This window comes from Larimichthys crocea, chromosome XIV (genome assembly GCF_000972845.2).
Source record: "Larimichthys crocea isolate SSNF chromosome XIV, L_crocea_2.0, whole genome shotgun sequence".
Lineage (NCBI taxonomy): Eukaryota > Metazoa > Chordata > Actinopteri > Sciaenidae > Larimichthys > Larimichthys crocea.
In genome coordinates, this window is record NC_040024.1 from 11,733,628 (window position 1) to 11,755,752 (window position 22,125).

The following is a 22,125-nucleotide window of genomic DNA, read 5'->3' on the forward strand; positions in this document are numbered from 1 at the left end:
CGTGCCGGTGACGGGAAACATCTGCAGTCTAAGTTCAGCCTGCTCCGTTAGGACACCCGGTAAATCTCTCGGCGAAAAAAGAAAAGAAAGGAAAGGTATTATAATATTTTTGCGCAAATTTACCGTAAATTAATTCACAGTTTATCCCTGTCCTCCGCCGCTGTCCTTGTTAGCTATGTGCTCCAGAGGAAGTAGGGCTGGGACCGGGCTCAGACGTGGCAGCTCTCAGAGGAAGTTTACCGTCTCCCCTCAACTTTACCCCCCGGGTTAGCGTCTCTGTTTCTGGGGACACTTCCAGGTGTCCCCGGTGGAAGCAGTGCGGTGATATAAAAAAAGTATAAAAGTGCATAGGCGGAATAAATATCACTATAAACCACAATGAGATGTAATTCGTACGGAAATAAAAACAGTTTAAACGTAACATACCGTGAAAAAGTACCATAAAAGTCCGTGTATATCGTCCCTGGTTAAAATAGTATGAAACCCCGTTTTACTGCAGTATCACAGCTAAATATACAAAAAAAATGTACTTAACTTCGGTTTAAAGTCAGTTGTGGTATCTGTACCCAACTGGTTTAAGCAGGCGTAATGTATTTATGCTCTACAAAACCATAATTAAATCTCACAATGTCCCTGTAGGAATATATTATAGCTGTTCCAGGAGTTTGGCAGGATATGTGCATGTAATGTTGGGCCTGGAATAAGTTTTAAAACGGACATAAATCCTCCAGTGGCGGTAAATGAGGCGTTTCTCCATACATTCAAAGGAGCGCTTTGTGGCTTTGCTTGGATAATCAACCCTCTTGTTCTTGGCTCACTGGGGGTTGTAGTTCCTAAAGCCATTCAAGCGGGGTCGCTAATGGTCTTCTCATCGCCTTAGCTCAGTGACCCTGCCAGAGGCTGCAGCATGTGGGCCAGGGCCTCCCAAACTTGACATCCAGCCCTCCCAGTGGATAGGATATAGACCACAGAGCCGGCAGGAAGATCAGGGTTGGTCCAAGCAAATCCGTCTGAGGAGTTTTGTCTTTTTTTTTTAGTTATGATGTAGTGTTAAATCTGTCAGCATTTTTGGTGTGTTCATTAGAGAATTGGACAGCAACACTGAAAATATTTAGATCGTTTTATTTTATTTCTTCTGTGCCAGTTAATGAAATTAAACTTGCAGGGGACCTCGGCACGCTCGCCCACACACTCACACCTCACTCTGCAGTGGCTGTACTAATGTAGTCTACTGTCAAGGAAAAGTAGGGCAGACCATGCAAGCCTGTATTGGGCTACGTCTGACCCTTCCAAATGTCCTCATTCTGTATTCTCCTCATTTCCCTGTGTGTTTTTTTTTTTCGCCTTCCTAAATTGTACCTGCCCTCTCTCCCTTTGGCAGAACAAGGAGTGGAGAGCAGATAACTTGTAACACATGGCTTCGGGATAAGGATTATTGCCCAAATTGAAGGATGGAGAATGGTCATATAGGGTCCTAATCAATCAATGTAGAGCTAGACTAAGGAGGCTAGAGAAGGATCAGAGAGGGATATGAAGGAAGATAACTGCTCGAGACCACCAATGCTCAGCAATCAGGCCGAACATGACAGCTTGTAGACCCAACCAATTATTTACCACAGCCAAATCAATAGAGCTCTCTCCGAAAGATAACCATCAGCGGCACTATCTGGAACACATTCACAGCAGAAAGCACAAACACACACCGAGCACTCTGCTCGCTGCCACTCTCACTCTCTGTCTCTTTTGGAAACACACACACACACACACACATTTCCCTCGCAGGCACTTAGTTATCCTCGGAAAATAAAGACACAAATCATCTAATTATTGGACATCTACGCTGAAAAAAAAGAAACATTTAAGCAGCATATGTCAGAGCACAGGGAACATGAAATCACATCACACACGGATTTATTAATGACGCGGAGGCCGCATCGGCAGGCTGTGTATACTGTCGATGGTGATGAGTCAATGTGTGTAACCTTAGAGGTCTTAACCCTCACAAGAGGAATCGCCACCCCCCTTCTGGGACCCCCCCCCCCGCCCCACCTCACAGTAGGCCTTGTCAGTAATGAGCAGCGACACACATTAGACCGCAGAAGATTCATAAATAGCCGGGTTTATGCCGCAGTTAAACGAGTCCCCAGGGGAACCGGTAAGTAACCTGAGAAGCCCCTCAGTCAGCGGATTTTGCATCAGGGGATTTATAAAGGGATTCACTTTAACCACAATGCACCTCAACATTGTATCCCACCTGCACCCTGACCTGTTCGCCCTCACCTCTCAGCACCTTGTCCAATCCTCAAGCCGCTCTGATTCAGTTTTCCTGCTCCAGATGTCATTGTCCTAGTAAATGTTGTATTTCACCTCGCATGTTATCTGTTCATGAGGCTGTTAGCCATTGTTCTTTGTTGAGGTTAAAAACGCCCGTGGCTTAAGGGCTCGGCAACAGAATCAACACCTCGCAATGAAAGCCGTTATGGTCACTGCCAACTGGCCTAGAGCTATATCCACTCCCTCCCCATGCCCTATACTTGCTCTCGCTTTCTCTCTGTTTCTCTTCAACACACATTCACCGTTTCACACATATTGTAGCGTTTATGTAATTCTCCCTTCTCTTCCCCTTTGCTCTTTTCAGAATGAGATATTTCACTTCGCACTACATTAGCTCGGCTTCCTTAGACTCCTTTTCACTCCATAACCTCCTCTTCCTTTCCTTTTTCATCCATCCCTCCGTGCCACTGTGCCTGAGGTTTTAGCAGTTCCCTCTATACCCCTCCTACCTCTGGGGGCTCCACACACACACACTCACACACTCATATTGAATCTATTTCTTCCTCTTTCCTTTCCTGGAAGAGAAGTGACATTTCTTAGACAGGACATAAAGCAGACAGAACCCCTTTACCATAAAACCTACCTAGAAACAAAAACTCAAATTTTCTTGTGAATGTATGCCCTCCCACAGTGCTCTTTCCTCCCCCACCCTCTCCCACCTCCCCTTACTGGTTGTCAACCCATCTCCTCCCCGCTTCTCACCTCCTCTCAATCTCATCCTCCTACTCCTTTCCCGTCTTTTCTCCGCGCCTTCTCCCTTTCCAGCGCCGTCCAACTCTCTCCCCGTCCCTCCACGTCTCACAGATTTTGGAGTCTGTACAGAACAAACAGCGTGGAACATGTGAGCCCCTGTTCTCCTCAGTTCTGGTCTGCCTGTCTGTCATCAGTTCTGGCCCGTTTCAACTACTAGAGAGCTGGTTCATACCCCCGTCTGGACAGGCCCGTGGGGTCCTGTTGGTTTACATCAACTTCCCTTGAGGGTTTTTTTTTTCAAATTAGAGCTCTTACTTAATGTCTGGCCAAGCTGCTAAGCTGCAGCCATCATTTTTACTGAGGCAGTACCTTAACTCCAGCTTCATCCTGGCTTGAGATCTTGGGCCAAACCATGACCATAAATAAAAGAGGAACACATAAAAGAACTGACAGGATTACTTAAAGGTCACCAGGACCTTGACCTTTTTCAGTTTTTTAGTATCAATAGCTGCTAATCTCATCAGATTTATATATTGTTCTCTGCAATGCGTAAAAATCAGCCAAGGAAAAGAAAGATAGATGGAGGCAAACAAATGAGCCAAAAGTAAAAGGACAGTACAAAAAAATCTGAAAGTGCAAACAGAGAACAACATTCAAAAAGTCTGTTTAGGTCTGTTCATCTGAAGATCTGAAAATACACATTTTGGATGGGATTTTAGGAGTGGGAGATGAGTGCGATCCCCGACAGAGATCCCACCCCTTGCGTTGCCTGTAATGGGAGGTATGGCTGGACAGATGGAAAGAAGGGAATATGTGTATTTAATCGATGCAGGGAAGAGAGAGGGGGGGCTTCAGCAGCAGAAAGGTGAGGAGGGTCAGTGGCGGTTGGGGTCGGGGTGAACATGTTGAACAGTGCCAAAATCACAGACACATCTGCTGTTCATCTCGAATGTTCCCAATAAGCTTTAAATGTTTCCTGCAGCCCTGTGAAAGTGCACCGAGCTGCCAAGACAGAAGGGGGTTGGTGTTTGATTTTCTGTCTTTGTGTGTGTGTGTGTGTGTGTGTGTGTGTGTGTGTTGAAGAAATAGGTGGTCTCTCACCTTTTTTTTTTTTTTTCATTAGAGGCTTCTATAAATTACCCAAACTTGAGTGCAATGCACAGAAGTACAAAAGCACGGGTACACATCTCTACAGACACACAGCCGCACAGCAAGAAAGGCAAATAAGTGGCTTTTAATGTGCTCGGTGAGTCAGGCAGAAAGGCAAATGCCAAGCACCTACGTGAGTACACAGCTGCTTCAAGCAAGTGTTGACAACTATCTTTATAGGAATTAAATATTGCTCTTAACAACACCCCCAAGTAACAGCCACACACCTGTGACTCAGATCACCGAGGCTCAGACTCCAGAACGTTAAATGTTCGCTTTTTTTTGATGCATCACGCACATAAACTCGTATATAATGTGCTTCACACACACACACCCAAGACTGTCAGAAATATGGACACACACTTTCCAGATATGATGACACCCTCAACCACCCACCCACCCACACACACTCTCACACACAACTTATATCCTCTGGCTGTGAGTTTGCCAGCAGCCAGCTGGTACTGTCATGTCTGATAGGCTGGAACAGAGACAGAGACGGAGATGAGGCCGGGAGAGGAAAGAAGGAAGGAGGGAGGCAAGCTGGGAAAATGTCTACAGCAGAATGTATTAGTAAGATTGGGAAAACTGTATCAAACCCTGGCAACTCATTACACTGTCTCATTTGAGTCCATAGGGAGTTTCCCCCGTACCTCTTTCCAGTCCTTTAAACCACAGGACATTTTTGTTCATCTGTCGCTGCCTTCTTTTCTCAGCTGACCTCCCGAAATATGATCATGTGACGAATGATACTGACACATATTGACACTTTGGTTAAATGAGAGATAACATTTTTGTACGAGTTTGTCTAATTGTGTGTAAGCCATGTTGTTCTTAATAAAAAGGGAAAACGAGGACAATATTTCCTGCCCTGCAAAACAAAACAGTCGTAATTAAAATGTTGTTGATCAAGACGAAGCACTCAGCAATTATTCTGCAATGTGATTCCTGGCTTTCAAAAACAAACTCACATTTCAAATAGCCAAAAAAAGCATGATACTATTTAGTATTATCATTCCAGCATTTTACAATGTCTTAATTTGACCACACAATTCTTACTTGGTAAAGGGGAAGCATGAATTTGTTAGGGAGAATTATAGAACATAATTCTCCCTACTAACATAAACAGAGATAAGGTCATAGATCACATTAATGCAAAACCAACTGTCCAGCTGTACAAATGGTCACTGAAATATTGCATCTAGTGTAATTCTCCCATTTCAAACTGCTATGTTGATGTTTTTTTTTAGAAGTTCTAAGGGGACACAGACATATTGTCTGTGGGACACAACTTAATGGGTTTCAATCTGTGATGTCTTTAGAGATACAAGTTAATATTGTTATACCAAAAGTGCCTCGCAAGCTACCTCTTTAGTTTGGCTCCCTATAGACAAAGAAATGCCTCGCACATCATTAAGTCATGCAGACAGATGTCAAGGGGAATGATGTTATGTCTGATGAAGAAAAAAAAACACTCCTACACACCGCTAAAACACATACAGAACTGTGCAGTGTGTCAGTAATGAAGACAACCAAAATGCAACCGCTTCTCTTGAATGAAATTGGGTCCAATTTGTTCAATTTTCTTTTCATTTTTTTCCAGAAATAAAAGTTATTTGGAAGAAAAATAAAGCTAATATTCCGAGGTGTGTTGAGTCTGTGTAAATAAAAACAAGATTAAGAGTCTACAGCCACATTAGCAGCTCTGGTGGTGAGTAGTGAGGCTATATTTCTTCCACATACTAACATGCTCACAATTCATGTTGTTTATCAGGTATAATTTTTACTGTGTTCACTATCTTATTGGAACATCTTAGCATGCTATGGTGCTGGTATTTGGTCATAAACCAAAGTACTGGACAAATTCAAATGTTGACCTGATGAGGGCATGAGATGACAAGTAGAGGAAATTAAGTTATTAAAAATTCATGTCTGAACCAAATTTAATGGCAAACCATCCAATAGCAGTGATGCTCCCTTCGCTTAAAACTGCTAAGTTTCTGTATGTATGCAGTAGCAGTAGTAGTAGACAATTTATGAATAACAAACATTATCTTTAGGGTATTTGCTCTCAATTTGCTCTCCATTATCATTGCTCTTACTCTTATTTGAATATTGTAGAAATTGAAAATGAATTTCTTAGTTACCATTTACTCATTAGGCATTTAGTCTATATATCTTCTTTTGACCAAAAAAAATAAATCAACTAATTTATAAGTGAGTTAAAAACATTAGATCTTATTTATTTTCGTCTCTATTATCTGTAAATCAACTCAAAACCGAAAAAAAATTTAAGTTTATACATAATTACCTGCCCATTCAAGCTGATACTGATGTATCCCAGATATGTTAATCAGGTTTTTCATAACTGGGAGCTTATCTGGGTCATTTTAAGCAGGTTATGATGTTTACACGCGTCAACCAAAAAAAAAAAAAAAAAAAAAAAAAAAAACAGTCTATCAAAATCAGTGATGTATCCGGAATCAAAAGTAATTGGGGTGCATATGAATAACCCTCAGCAAAGTTTTAAAGTTTTATTATAACAAGGCGAATAATGGCTGCCTTTTAATTATAGTAAAACTGTATTGTAAAACTTTTTATGGTTGATGGTTAAATTATATTGTGGAACTTTTAACAATGTCCCTCAGAATATTCACATATTCAAAAATCATTGTTATTGTAATGTAATTCCCAACATAAAGATTAGCAACACGGATTCACTTTAGCATAACGGCAGAATGCATTGACATTTGAACGGGGTATGGTGAAGTCCTCACAATCACAGCCGGGTAACGACCTCAAAGATTAACATCCATAAAGAGTATAGTAGAGCTACCATCACCTGTTCGCATGTTTTATTCACAACCACTCCCTGTGCATTACCATACATATTTATAGAGATAACTACATTTACATGTACATGGACACCCCTGAGCATGTACACACACACACACACACACGCATGCACACAGAAGTTCAACCTATCCCTGAGGGCTGAAGCTGTCATTTTAGTCCTTCATGGCGGTTACTGTACGCGTGTTTCCAAAGGAGCACACACAGAGATCCATTGTGTGTGTGTGTGTGTGTGTGTGTGTGTGTGTGTGTGTGTGATTCAGACTGACTGATAGATGATGGCTGCAGGGCAGGTGGGCTCTGAGTCATCTGCGGGTGTTGGGAGTTGGATGGATGGATGGAAGAAAAATGGGTGGAAAATTTTGGAGGGGAAGGGAGGGGTTGGAAGAGATGAAGTTAGGTAGCCTGTCGGTCAGGCTGCCACTCAGCCTCATGGGAAACTGGTTACACCGTCGCTTGAGGGCACGCTAATGGAGGGAGGAAGCTGAAATATGTGGGAAAGGGAAGCAAGGCAGAGGGGGAAAGGGTAAAAGGTCAAAGTACGAGGCAAGGGAGGGGATTTGAGAAACTGAGAGATGCAAATGAACAGTGTCAGTGCTTTATTAATCACTTCGCTTCGGAAAGGTGGAGGGTGGCACAGACGTGGGGGAATCACACAGGAACACACATAAAAGGTACATCTAAAAATAGGGGAATTCTGGTAAGCAACAGGCAACATAAGCGAGAGGGTGCACATGAGTAATGGTGCAGTAATGAAAGACAAGGTGAGTGGCACGCACAGGCAGAATAATAAAAAACAGAAAATAGAAAAAGAGCAAAAGAAAAAAAAAAACGTGGCTCTGCTACCAAATCAACAGGTGATGTCATCTGGTCGAATGCAACACTGTCACACTGGGTTTGGGGCGACAGAGTAGAGGTAGGAGAGGGAGTGTAACTGTGAACTCGTAAAAACGGGGGGAAAAAAAATCTGCTCTCTCTATTCTCATTATCCCATCATCTCTCCCTCTCTCTCCAGTTTCTATCAAAGCTTCTCTGTCTCTCTCTCTCTGTCCCAACCCCCCCCCCCCCATTCGCTCCCCACCCCCCCCTAAGCCGCTCTGCTATTTGCTCCACCGAGGCTTAAGATGGAGGGATTTTGTCCTCTTCTCACTCCATGTCGGTTCATTTCCAGCACAGAGTGCTATATGCAGAGCCTGCGTCTATCAGCAAGGAGATATAAGCTGCTATGAATGTCAAGGGTCAACTTGTGATATTATTCTGCTGTTAATGGCCCACCGTGTTATAGGGCCTCTAATATCCCTGGAAATGACTGCTCAGACAGCTGCATAGTGTGTGTGTGTGTGTGTGTCACATCGAATGGCCATGAGACCACCTTGCAGCGAGTCATGTGACGGCTCTTTCAAATCAGTCGCAGGCTTTAAACTCAAAAAATTTTTGGGGGGACTCAGCAACATCCATCGACACACATGCAACAAACAAACATTTTGGGACATTCATTTGCACTTGAGCAAGCCTCCAGCCAAACCTCAAGTTTATGGTTCCACTTTGGCCCTTTACTTTCTCTAAAGAACTACAAACACAGTGATTAAAAAAAAAAAAGACATTTAATGGAATTTAGTTGAGAAGTGTGTGTGTGTGTGTGTGTGTGTGTGCATTAATTCAGTTCGCATTCATCAAAATTACATTAGTTTCAGCCTTACCCGGCGTGAAGTCAAAAGATGTACACCGAGAGGCTTGTAAATATTACTTCACAGTAATTCCAAAGTGGCCACAGGTGCAGCCCTCATGCATTTATTAAAAGCACATTTAAATTTTTAAACTGTTGGATTGCATTGTGTCGTGATGCCGCTCTGCGGATTCAGTTCATGTCTCCCCCTCCTGCTGCAATGAGCAATAAAAGACTCGCACACAGGGTTTTAATTGGAGGGGGCACTGTCCACCACATCCACATTCTTGCAGATTCCCACAGAGGCGACTTTAACAGCAAATGCATGCAGGGTTTTGTAGGTCTGACCTATACGTTCTTTTCTTCTTGGGACTGACCAGAACAATAGCAGATTACTGGTGCCATGTGGAACATTTTACCATCAATAATTCAGTTTTAAGGACATAAAAACAATTACCATAAATAAAAAACAGCACAGCTGAGCAGACTGGCAGCCTTTACTGGCCTCTGTGCTCGGCAATACATCATCTTTGCAACAAAAAGAAACAACAATTATGGAAAATGTGGACATGTGCTAAAAATACTGGAGGGTTCCAGTCATCACTGCTATTGTCTCAACTGATTACATCATTTATACCAAGGTACTCCATGCATTAATTTGATGTCCATGTATTAATTATTATCTGTAGATGAGGCAGTTTTAAGAGCCGTGCGTGAATGCAACCACTTAAGAGAGAAAAGTTTATAGCTTTTGGATGACATTTTTTTCGACCAAGCTATAACAGATGTCACAAGAGCTATCTGATTGGGTCTGATTCATTTCTTTGCCTGAAGTGGCCCTGCATTGTGTTCCATCCAGTTCTCATTCCAGACGTTCTGTTTTTCATTTCATTAATAAATGCAGTGGACCAATGGTGGGGAAAAAAAAAATCAGTACGTTTCAGTAAAAGGAGCAATACATATAATACACTTTATCGCAAGTTAAAGTCCCACACTAAAAGTAAAAGCATAAGAAAATATAGATACATTTCAAAAGTTAATGCACTTATTTTGAAGAACAGTCTCTAGGAGTATTACATTATTGATGCATTAAAATGTAGTGTAATGTGGCAGAGCTACATTTATCTAAGATATATACTATTGGGTAGTTTAACTTGTATTAATATGTCATACTTAGAGCTTTTTATTTGCATATAAAATCTTCATCTCCAAAGTAACTTGTAACTACAGCCATCAGACAAATATGGCGGAATAAAATGTATGTTGCGTTCCAGCTAAATGTAACCGGTCAGAAGTGAGTAAGCTGCACAATCATCAAAAAAAGGATGTGGTAGAGAACCGAGACTCAAAGGTGCACTTGCTCGATTTATGGAGCTTTCATCATCATTCAGCAAATGGAGCTGGCTCCTTGTTCATCACAGGACCTTAAGGAAAAGGACCACATTTTTTGAAAGTCTGTCTTAAAGCAACTCTCACATGCCTGTGTCTAGATTAAACCATTTTTTTTGCTTGCTGTGATCATGATTCCAAAGGAAGAAATAGGGGACAGGGCCACCCTGGTAGCTCACCATGTGCTGAGTCCTTACCACAGCGGCACAGGTTTCGATTCCACTCCTCTCGCTCTCCCCATTTCCTGTCTCTCCTCAGAAGTCTCTACCCAATGAGAACAAAAAAGCCAGAAAAAAAATAAGAAAAGAACAGAGAAAAGAAATTGGGACAAAAACTCAAAAAAGTGTTCAGACTCAAACTCAAACTCAGACTGCTTAAGTCCTGCATTAGCTTTTTTAAAGTTCTATGGATGTTGTCCACCATCTCTTCAATTGGAAGCACATTAGCAAGGGATCTTTTAATGGCTGGTATGGACAGATCAATGATTAAAAGAAAGAACCTCCACCATCATGTGGTCACATGATGAAAAAGAGCAGGATGATTGTTACCCCTATCTTAGTTTAAGGATGGTCTTGGCCTCCTTGATCTTTGTATGGCTGGTCGATGACCTTGACACCCTCGCAGTCAATTCTGTGTTCAACAGACAGCTGATGTTATCTGCTTGTGGTGTTTATTCTGTCCAGGTCCCTTGCTGGTTTACCAACGTGTTTCCTATAGCTGTTGCAAATGGTGGTATTGACAGCTCCTGTTTTCCTTTGCAGGAGATCCTTTCTATTGAGAGATGGCTTGTGGTAGAATTCCTGTGACTTGAAGACTCTTTGGGGGGAGGGGGGTCCAGAAGTCCAGAAGCATAAAAGATGCATTGGGAATGAAGTGTAAACCCACTGTGACATCACCCCCTTTTGTGGACAACCATTTTTGACAACAGTTGGAGTTTGGCGTGATGGACTTTACTCTTGGTTTTGACTGTTTTCCAGCAGAGAAAAATCAACAGTGTTCTCATGTTATTCCAGTTCACTAAAATATGTTTCTGGAAACATTTGAGGCAAGAAATAGGCAATACAGTTAGAGAATCTTGATGAGCCCTTTCATGTGGACTCACTGAGAATGACTTCAAGGTTATCAATCACAATGTAGCCACACACTTCTATTTTACTCCAAATGGGGACCATCATTTACAAAATGAACATCATGCTGTATAGAAGAAGACTTGAAACTAGCGACTGAGACCATAAACTCATTAGGGAACCGAGATAATAAATCAAGCAAGACATTGGATCATTTCTCCATAAGGCCAATAATGCTGCCCCTTCTGGACATTAGATAAGATGCAGGTTTAGGGTACTTGTGTGTTGGCTTCGCTTCACATCCCAGAAGCTCTGTCCACTAATTATACACTGTCAGTGGAACGATCATGGCCCTTCCCTCTATTAAAATAGGATGGATTATAGCTGGCTTTACAACAAACTAATTAAAAATGAAATAGATTTTCAATTATGGTTCATGTGAAAGGAAACTGAACTATAATCTGATGTGTATTTGGTGAGCTGTGCTTTTCTTTCTGTACAGTAGATAAGCAGATCCTGAGACCACCTTACAGGACATCAAATGGCACCCTCGGATAATAAAGCAACCTTTTTTAGAAAATGGCACCAATTCTAGTTTTTCTTTGCCCTCAACAACCCTCATCCTGTTGCACTATCTGGCTTGATTTACGGTCGTCAAGGTAACCACTCCATTATAAGCCTAATAGCTCGCACAGAACAATGCATGTCATCATTTTGACGAATTTCTCTATGGCCCGCTGGAAAATCCTTGTCATCATAATTGCCATTACATGTGTGTACCGCAGCGTGAGCACGTACCTGGGCACCTGGTATATATTTTTTCAGTGTTCTGGTCCTGACAGCACAGACAAAGAGGGCATTAAGCTCCATACTGAAATCTGTTCTATGCAGCTTTTTCTCAGACTCCTACTGTTTGCTGTTTTTCTTTTTGAAGGCGATTAAATTCTTTCCTCCTCTTAACAATTTCTTATTCCGACAGCAGGAGGCTGACACAGAGGCACAAGCGAAACGTTCTGCACGGTCAGGACTCTATGAGCTGCAATGATACACACCAGTGAAATTCAAAAGAAGCAGCTCCTTTGCAGTGGGATCATATTCCTACTTTGCAGGAGTGATGAGAGCAGCACAGAGACATGGTAATAAACCAGAAGGCTGTGGTCTTAGCTATGCCGAGGCCTTTTGCATAATGAACAGTGTAATTATTTTCTGTTCCTGTACTGTATTGTGTCGGGCGTTAATCCTAACAGATGAGAGCTCAGGTGGACAGAAGGCAGTAAAGAGCACAGAGGCTGTTGCAGGGTTTAGTGTGCTGTGGCCTCAGCTGTAATGAAGCAGGTGGATACAGCGGAGTTAGAGGAGGGAGCTGTAATCTGGAAGGCTGTCTGCTTTATTACCCCGCTGTCTTGTCATGAGGGCACCACACACACACACACACACATACATATGAGGAAAAAAAGCAGAAAGATAAGAAGGGGAAAGAAAGAGAGAGAACAAATCTAAATGTGTGAAGTAGAGAACCAGAGGAGGGGGGGAAGGGAGGAAGGGGAAGCAATCAGCCGCCTGGTCCTAATCATGTTCCTCTCTCTTTCCCTTTCACTGGAGCCCTGCTCCCAGCTCCGCATTTGGACGCATTAAGTTGCCAAAATTATTTCATAAGCATCTCGGCCTTCACCACCAGCGAAGGAGGAATGCAAGGGAATGATGTACAAGGCACTGATTAGACCTAATTATGAATCCTGATTAAGGCTTTTAATTAGTCGAGCCAGCACTTCAGCTGGAGAGGGCGGCAGAGATGGAGAAGACAGTGGGAGAGAAAGGGGGGGTCTGTGGAATGGAGCGAGGTGAGGCGAGGGAATGCAAAAGAGAGCGATGTATTGGTATAATATTGGCAATGCCGCGTATTTTGTGTAAAATATGTGCAACACTGAAAAGCAGAGAATTAGTGGCGCACGAGGCAGACAGGTATGAGATAGGCAAGATAAGAGCTTTCTGATCTGAGGACAACATATTTCAGTCTAAGCCAAACTGATTCATGCAGGTCATCGTTTTTTTTTTCTGTGAGCTCCGGCTATTTTAAAATACTTGACTTTGACTTGTGAAAGATACTGATAGAAATCCTTTTCAGTATTACACAGCGAGCAATTACCGAACGCTGATGTGCAAGAGGCAGCTTAGTTCAATGTCAGTTCAAATGAATGTAAAATATGATATTATGGTACGGCTATTTTATTGAACAGCTTTGGAGTCAGAACACTGGCAGCTACACAACAAGAGCCTCGCTGTAGCAAAGTTAACACTGAGAGAGAGAGCTGTTTCAAACAGCACATCACTACTCTCTATTGAAGCTCATTCTTCATCTAGAAATCTTACTTGATTCTAAGCTTTCAGCTGTATCCAATGGTCTTCAACAGCAGATAAAGTTGTCTACTTTTCAAATTATAATATTTGAACAAATTTGATCTAACAATTAATTATTTTGTATTATTCTGAGCACAATAAGCAGTGTAATTAAGGTGGTTTCAGTAACTTTGGTGTGACAAACTAGCATTACTGGAAGTCCCTTGTGTGTTACAAAGTCAGCCTTATTGCATTTCTTTTCATTCTTTTCCACCTACAGTGTGGAAACCAAAAGGCTTTTTTCCTCCACTTTGTAAAGATAAAAAAGTCAGGTGTAAAGTGAATGATTGGGCAACAGGGCATGCAAATGGATTTCAGATATGCCCTGCAGTGTAGTAAAAGGCATATCCAGTTGCACTAATATAATGAGACTGTTGAATTTGAAAAGATGATTAGAGGTTCAGTATTTAATTGTTTCCTCCATCAACAGTAGTGAACATTTTCAAATAAAAAGTCACACCTCTAGCTGGACTACAAGTCCTAAAAGTGCTCAGAAAAATTTCCTGTGAATAACTGAACAAACCATCTGTTGATAAAGACCATGAATGAGTAAAGCCGGGCAGACACTGCATTTTTTATTACTCTTACACGTCGGGTTAACTCCGAACTGACTTTTATGCTCAGTTTATTATACAAGACAATCACATCCTCAATGTGAGAAAGAGGAAGGGACAGTTCTACTATGAATGTAAAGTAAGTAGAGACGCAGATGTGCTGGACGATGCAGACAATACGAAAGCTAAAGCTCCAAGTGAAGTTTTATATCCCAGCAGCTTCAGTGAAGACTACAAATAAAGCCCCAAGTGAAATACTACTTCAATAATATTAAAACAAGTTTGACACATCTTTTGACAGCAGTCCTGAGTGTAATCAGACAGCTGATAAAAGTTTCTCAGAAATTCATCAGAACATTTAAAAATATAAAAAAATTGTCAAAGGCAATTGTCAAAAAGTCAAAGGCGACCTATTCAGAGTCTGCCCGGCTCCAGTGAACCTTAATCCAAGAGTAGAGTTGAAATGATTGAGTTGAATGATGATGAACTATTCTGACAATTATTCCCAAATCAAGTTTTTTTTTAAGAAAAAACTTCTCTGATTTTACCTTTGCAAATATGAATATTTTCTTTATTCTTTTTTTGTTTGTCCTCTGTGACAGGAAAATGGCTTGTTGTGGACAACAAAAGACATTTGAGGACGTCACCTTGGGCTTTGGGAAACAGTGAAACAGTAACTGACCGATTCATCAAGAGAAAATGATCAACAGATTAATCAATATAGAAAATAATGTTGTTGTTTTTTGTTAACTATGCTGAAGCTAAACAAGAACTGCAAGAACATGTTATTCCAGAAGAAAAGGATGAAAAAAAAGAAGGGTTAAAAAAAAGAGCATGGACATCATTTTTTATGTTTTAAGTGATTTCTTATAAACTGCTATAATGATGATCTTTCTAATCTTTTTATATACAGTATTATATATATACACAGTAGTAAGTGTGAGTAAGTTAAACAGTTAATTAATTTAAATGCCAATTCCTGCTGCTAGGGCTGTGCAAATTAATGAGTAGCTTCAATAGTTAGACTGCCACATGCTACTGGAAACTTCTGTTAAATGGCTTAAAACTCAGCTAATCCCCTGAGCAGGGAAATGTGGTAGATTTATTAAAGACAAACTTATCGCAGTGTTCATTTTAGAATATATTTACTCAGGTGTTTAATCAGTACCAGTGCATTTCAACCTGCCCCTCCCCAGTCCATCAGAAGTAGCAGTCTCAGAGGATTTTCTCTGTGGAGTACAGGGACATACGTTAAGTGTGAGAAACACATCTGTGCCTCTCACCAGTGAAATTTCCCCCTTTGACTTTTTTCACCAGTGTTTGCATCCATCCTTCTGATCTTCCTCTGTAGGAGAGCCCTGATTTGCCTCCGCACTGTTGATATCTTCCCGTTTTGACAGATCCTCGTTACAAACATAACCTCTCGGTTGTTACGTTCCTCGCCTCTCATCTTCCTCCTTTCCTCATTTTCTTGTGCTTTTCCTTTGTTCTGCTTCCCATCTGGCTTTTTTCCCCCTCAAAGTACTTCATACACTCTCCCTGTCTCTCTCTACTGTAGACCATTTGGCACAAGCCTCATCTCTCCTCCTCTCATCCCTCGCTCTCACCTCAATTTTCGGCTGTTGCATAATTAATTAGCAGCACTGTTCACTATCAATGCAATTACTCCAGAGAATGGAGAAAGGGAGAGAGAGAGAGGAGAGGGGTGTGGGGTTGGGGTGTGGTGGGAGAACAGGGCCAAAATGGAGATGCCATGAAAAACATGGAATAAAAAGAAAAAAGGGGGGAGTGATTTTAGCCCTTAAAGCGATGGAGTCGATGTGGGCCGAAATCAAAGTGCTAATTTTGACAACGCAGGAAATCCAGATGGAGACAAAACACAGGTTTTTTGGTTCAAGATGATACCACGATGAAAGGTGAAATATGAGACGCACACTCATATTAGACATAGGGCTTCACAGGCAAGATTTGTACAACTACACACCTCGCCGCTGTTTTTCTTGGGGCCAGATGCTTAAAACACCATACAAGACTAAACATCTGCATATGCACAAGAGCTGAAATATCTAATCATCGTGGCAGATTTATGCGGGTGAGTCATTGTGAAAGCCTAACACCCATTCCCAAAATTATTTATGTCAACACTCCCTGTTTAATCTTGTTTGGACATAACCCAGACTCATTCCATTCTTCATCTGGCACTGGCATTGCAGATGAAATTACACACAGCCATGTATCAGTATACTGTGTACTGCGATCCGTAACAGCCTACTAATAAGAATAATGATACATAAGTGGGTCAAATTTATGATTTTTTTTGTTCTCACGACACTGTATAATTTGGGTGGGGGTGGGGGTGTAGTAAAAATCAAGCTTGTAGAAAGAGGTATTCATTCGCACAGCTATAAATGTTATCGAAAGTGAGTTTAGGCTGTTGTTGAAAGCTATGATGTCATGAAAAGTCTGTGGTTTCAAATGAAGTGTCACACATGGTGTGAAGCATGCGTGAAGGTATGCACATTTTTAACAATAAATACCAGATTCTGTGTGGAAAAGTATTCTTCTTCTGTCCGCACACATCATTTATACATCTGGCCGTTTCTTTTTTTCTTTTTTTTTTTGCCTTTTATATCACAATGACTGGCCCAAAGGGAGTCTCTACTATTACAGGTCAAAACAAGGTGACATATATGTTAGTGATTGACCCAGATAAGTACGGCAACATTTTCTCGGAATGACATTTCTGCTCAGGTCTGGTTTATAACAGGTCTATCAGCTGCTGTATTGCCACACCAGAGAAGGCATTTCAATTTATTTGCAGTAAAAACCTGGAGTATCACCGCCTGAAGATGACAAATTATTTATTGTGTCAACAGCGCCGTTTTCACTCCACGCCATTTACTAAAGCCTCTTTTAAGAAAGAAGAAAGAATGAAAGTGGAAAAGCACCGCTGTAGCCCCTTGTTTCATTCCACACGGGAACTTTGATCATTTACGTGCAAATGGCCTTTAGCAGAGATTTAGCCAAGACCCATTACTTACTCTGTAGCAATTAACACAAAGCCAGTGAATTCAAGGATCGATGCCATTTGTCTGTCATTAATTTGTTAGCCAGACATCATATTACGCTATTGGGATGCTGGAGTCCAGTATTTCATCCGTGACTGAGGGATCTGGGGAGTGTGATGCATATGGAGAGGCTCATCATACCAAATCACCAACAGAGAGAAGATGTTCTCTAGGGTCTGACAACCCATAAATGACAGATGGACTAATACGACTTAATTCCTTCCGCCTGTAATTCTTTGTCCTGTTCTTAACAATGTAATTGCAATTCAAGGCTGGATGTATTTCCACATACAATGAAACTTGTGTCACTGTGTGCTATTCTTGGCAGCCGGCCACTTTTCATTTTGCACGCTCTGTCGTGAACTGTCTCTTTGATTAAATGCAGATAGCCGTCTTCTCCGCGTTGGATATAATAAACAAGATGTGTTTAAAAACATGTCGAGTAAAGAGATATAGGCGTACAGAGAACGCTGTTTTCCTATTCATTTGCAGCCCATTCAGCCTCATTTGATTGTAGTTTCTATGGCTTTACTCTGAGACATCCATTACTGAAACAGCAATTCTATAAGCATTAATGATTGAGTCACACAAAAGGCCAGCAAAGTGGAAAAGGAAAATAGTTTTAAAGGAATGTATTAAGACAACACACGTATACAATCATTTGCAGGCATATGCTTGCACACATACGAGCGGAAATAACCTAGAAGGTATTCCTAATTACAGGCAAATGTATTCATTGATATTGTTGCCACACTTTATCATCGGAGGATGTGATTTGCATTGAAATGTTTTTTTTGTGTGTGTGCTGTTGTGTTAATTGTTTACCCTTGGCTAATTAAAGCCCGCCTGTCATTAACGATGATCACTGCTCTCCGCAGATGGAGGCAACGGTGACAGACCCCGACAGAGGGAGGACAGGGAACAAAAGAGAATGACAGAGGGAGAAGGAGGGAGGGAGGAAGAGAGAGAAGGATCCATGCGAGCTTTCTTAGCCATGCCAGCGGCCTCGGGGAGGGAAACGTTTGTCCACTTGTCTGTCTGTCCACCACTTTGGTCTGCACTGCATCTCAGCAGCTATAGGATGGACTCACATGAAACGTTGTGCAGGCACATCCTCGGGGGGATGAATCTTATTGACTTTGGTGATCCTCTGGCTTTTCATATAGCACCACTAGCAGGTCTAAGTTTTCACTTATCCGGTGTAGTATCTCATCATCTGCTTGTACCAGATGGATTGGTAAAAAAGATGTGTGCAGACATCCACCATTCCCTGATGATGTATCCTAATGACTTTGACGATCATCTGACATTTTGTCTGGCGCCACAGTGAGCTTGACATTTGTAGTTTTGAGTGCCTGAACAACTTTTGGATGGATTGCCATTAAATTTGAAAACAGACAGAAGTTGAAGAAGGAGAAGATAAAGTTTAATCTTTAACTGTTTTTTTGTGTGTTTGATGAATACAGCCTCAGTTGTACTTTGTGTCTCGTACAAATGAACAAATGTTAGCGTTCAAAGCTAAACTAAGAAGAGGGTAAATGTTGCGTAACATCAGTATGTTCGCATGATGCCAGGCTGGTGTTAGCATTTAATTAAATTCAATAAAAATGAGTTTAACAAATGATGAGTTTAAGGGTTAGGTTCACCATTCATTCAATCATTCAGTGTGTTTGTCTGATGCGTCACGAACATGGAATCATAAAGTTCTGTCTTGGCAAAATGTAATTCAGTGATGATCATCAAAGATTTGGCAGCAACTGGAAAAAAAAAAAACAACAACTAGGAATCTTTTTAATTATTTAAGCACAGAAAGTGAATGCAGCTTTAGTAATAAGATTTGTGGATTTCCACATGTTGGCCAGCTTGTTTGTGTAACCTCATACAGATGAAGCTTTGTGCCGTCTAATGTCAATCACTGTTAGCTGGAGTGGATGTGTTTGTTAGCGCATGTCTTTCTCCATCACTGGAAGTCCATCCACATTAGATCCTACGGCAGGATTAAGCGGCACTGCTGGAGGTACATGGCGGCCAGGAGTGGTTATATCTTCATTTATCGCTGGCAGCTGGTGATTTGTTCCTGTGCACATCTCACAGGTCTGTGTGTGTGTGTGTGTGTGTGTGTGTGTGTGTGTGTGTCTAAATTCATGCATACACACGAGTCGGGAGTAAATAGGGAGTGAAGAGATTTCAAGCTGATCGACTGTGCGTAAATCACATGTAGCGATAGGTATGTGTGTGTGTGTGTGTGTGAGAGAGACAGTGAATAGATGGAGTGATAGACGGTAAATGTGAGGAGAAGGCTAATCTGTATTGATAAGATAAGATCACAGGTGAAGGTTGCTGACGATCAGTAGAATGCAGACCAGGCTGGTTCTCTAAAAACAATCTAGACAGGAGGCACTTGGGAAAGCAATGTACAAATGAAACCAGATAAAATAAACTGCGGGGCAGAGTGTGGGACACTGGGTGTCTAGACTGGTTTCGCCTTTTAAAACAGCAAGACTCAGCTGTAGTCCAATATATCCTCACTGTTAGGTCGTGGCATGAGGCAAACTCCAGAAACACTGAATCCTACACTTTCCATAATGCAACTCTCGCTTTTCTAAGTCCTATACTTTAGGACTGGCTCCTAATTTGGCTGACTTGTTTAGATGTTCACTCATAAAATGTCTTTACTAACACTTCATAATATCATATGATTGTTTCTTTCTGATGTCCATATGCTGTAGTGTCCGTCACTTCCAATACGTTTTCTGCAAAAAATATAAATGATACCAATAAATACAGATGATGACGTCCGAGCACAACCAAAAAGTGTTCCCTTCTCTACCAAATTAGCAATAACTGGTGACATTGGCATGAACTTAAATTACATGGAGCACCCTCGACAACCTTGACAATGCCCCTGTGGCTTGGAGGACTAATACAAACAGGAATCAATACATGGCTCCTACAAAGTCTTTATGTTAAGCTAAGCTACTCGGTTTATTTAGTCATAGAATCAAAAAGCTTTCGACAAGGAAAAACATGTTCTAAAAACTATCCTTGAAGGAGTAAATTTGTGTTTTAATTGAAATACTGACATCTTATTCTATGAAACATAGTCTCGTAAGTCTGTTCTGGACCAACAACAAGCTCTAGAAGACGAGCAGAACTGGTTAGACTGCTATGTTGTTTCTTTAAGGTTTTATGGCGACATATCCAACAAGACAAAACAGGCATACAAATAGCTTCACGTGTCCCCGTACTGCCGTGTGTGCGTGTGCATGAATATGCATCTTTAGGTGAGAAACATGAAGAGAGAAACAGGCACGGATTGTTTTCAGCCATCTGCCAGTTTTACTGCCCCACGGCAAAAAACAAAATGACTATATATAAAAAGAAGTACAAAGGAATTAGACTCACTGATGTGAGATATAAATTACACAGTTTGCAGCAGGTGAGCCGGCCCATGTTAATTTGGACCCAGCGATGCCTACCCATGTATGCCCTTCCTCGTCCAAGCTTACAATGCCAACCACCACCAGCACCTGCTTCGTCCCAGTCCCAGCCTGAACAAACAAAAACACTTTCATATCAGCATCGGGTCGTGCTTGACTTCTTCTTTTAAACAAAACAAGAGCAGTATGTAGCAAAAAAGGAGGCTGGCAGCATTTGCAAAGAACTTATCTGGAAAAAAAAACAACAATTTTGCTGTGCAAAAAGAAAAAAGGTGTGTAAACTTCATTTCCCGACTTAAAAGCTGGGTAAACTATGTGCGTTTATCCTCTAACAGTGCCAAACAGCTCTTTGTCTATCTCGGTCCCCCCTGGGTTTCTGGCCCATATGCCTGCCTGGTCTGCAAGCCTGGTCACACGGGTCAGGACCCTGCCAGCCTCACTGAGACACGAGACTGTGTATGTGGAAGTGTGTGTGGTGTGTGTGGTGTGTGTGTGCGTCCATCTGTTACAATTGAAGCGGCTTGTGTGACAGATCACATCTGACCCCACCCCTCTGGGAGATAATGTATGTGTGTGTGTGTGTGTGGATTGCTCTAGTTACACACTACAGATGTAGAGTGTGTGTTCATGTGTGTCTTCCGATGAACATATACACACTGGTGTGCTTGCATCAGGCTCCACATCTCTGTATCTATCTTTATAAGAAATAATTGTGCCAAACCCCCCAATTGGCAACATCACACTCCCTCCCCTCCTCCTCCTCCTCTCCGCTATCTGTGTGTCTTGAACCAGATGGGGTGCCAGGGTCACCTCTGACCCCCCGCCGCACTGTGACTGATGGGACAGCCCAGCCCTGTCACCCCCCTCTATTGTACCCTGATGGGCATCTGACATCGCTAGGGCCCATTTATTAAGCACACTACCACCCCGCACCTGAGCTTCTTAATAAGTCTGCCAATCAGTGTTATTCTATAGGCAATACGTTTCAATAACTCTTTGTTGTTGCAGATTTATCAGAGGGGTATAATCAGTCATTTGTCATGTGGCACCTGAGCTTTATAACAATGCTGACAATCAATGCATTAGGCATTAGAAAGCAAGTGACCTCTAAATAAAGGGTCGATTCACCCAAATGACAACTAGTACTGAGTCATGCTGATACTTTGGTTTTATTTGCCCAGGTTTGGACGTGTCTGTGTCTGAGATTTCTGCTTTCACCCCAACACACGGGGGTGGATAAAGTATTCTTTGTGTTGCTAACGGCTTTCAAAAGAATACATTTAAAAACAACTGACAGAAACAGAAACCTGATACCGGAAAAAAAGTGTCTTAGTTGCCTGAGGACAAGCCACAGACCAAAGTGACAACAGCTTTAAGAGCTTCAGTAGAAGGGAGTTCTTTTGAAATGTGAGGTCTGTAGATTATATCTTTTTTTTTCTTTTTTCTATGAGCAACACAAGTGAAACTTTATTCACTTTCACTCTACTGGGGTGTAGTCTGAAATCTTAGCGGTGT

The 22,125-nt window shown here is 41.7% G+C and overlaps 1 protein-coding gene across 6 annotated transcripts in view; it reads right to left on the bottom strand.

The window, feature by feature from the left end:
• serpinh2 (serine (or cysteine) peptidase inhibitor, clade H, member 2) overlaps positions 1–22,125 on the bottom strand; it is a 99,193-nt gene that overhangs the window by 17,394 nt on the left and 59,674 nt on the right. The window contains exons 1-3 of one of the 6 annotated variants that reach the window (XM_027287921.1): positions 627–936; positions 427–463; positions 124–291 (exon numbers count right to left, since the gene is read on the bottom strand). The gene's annotated coding sequence lies outside the window, so the exon portion shown is untranslated. Of the gene's footprint in view, positions 1–123; positions 304–426; positions 937–3,036; positions 3,149–10,263; positions 10,280–22,125 lie in introns of those variants that run through there. The other 5 variants (XM_027287920.1, XM_010738765.3, XM_019267892.2 and 2 more) reach the window with 5 other exon arrangements.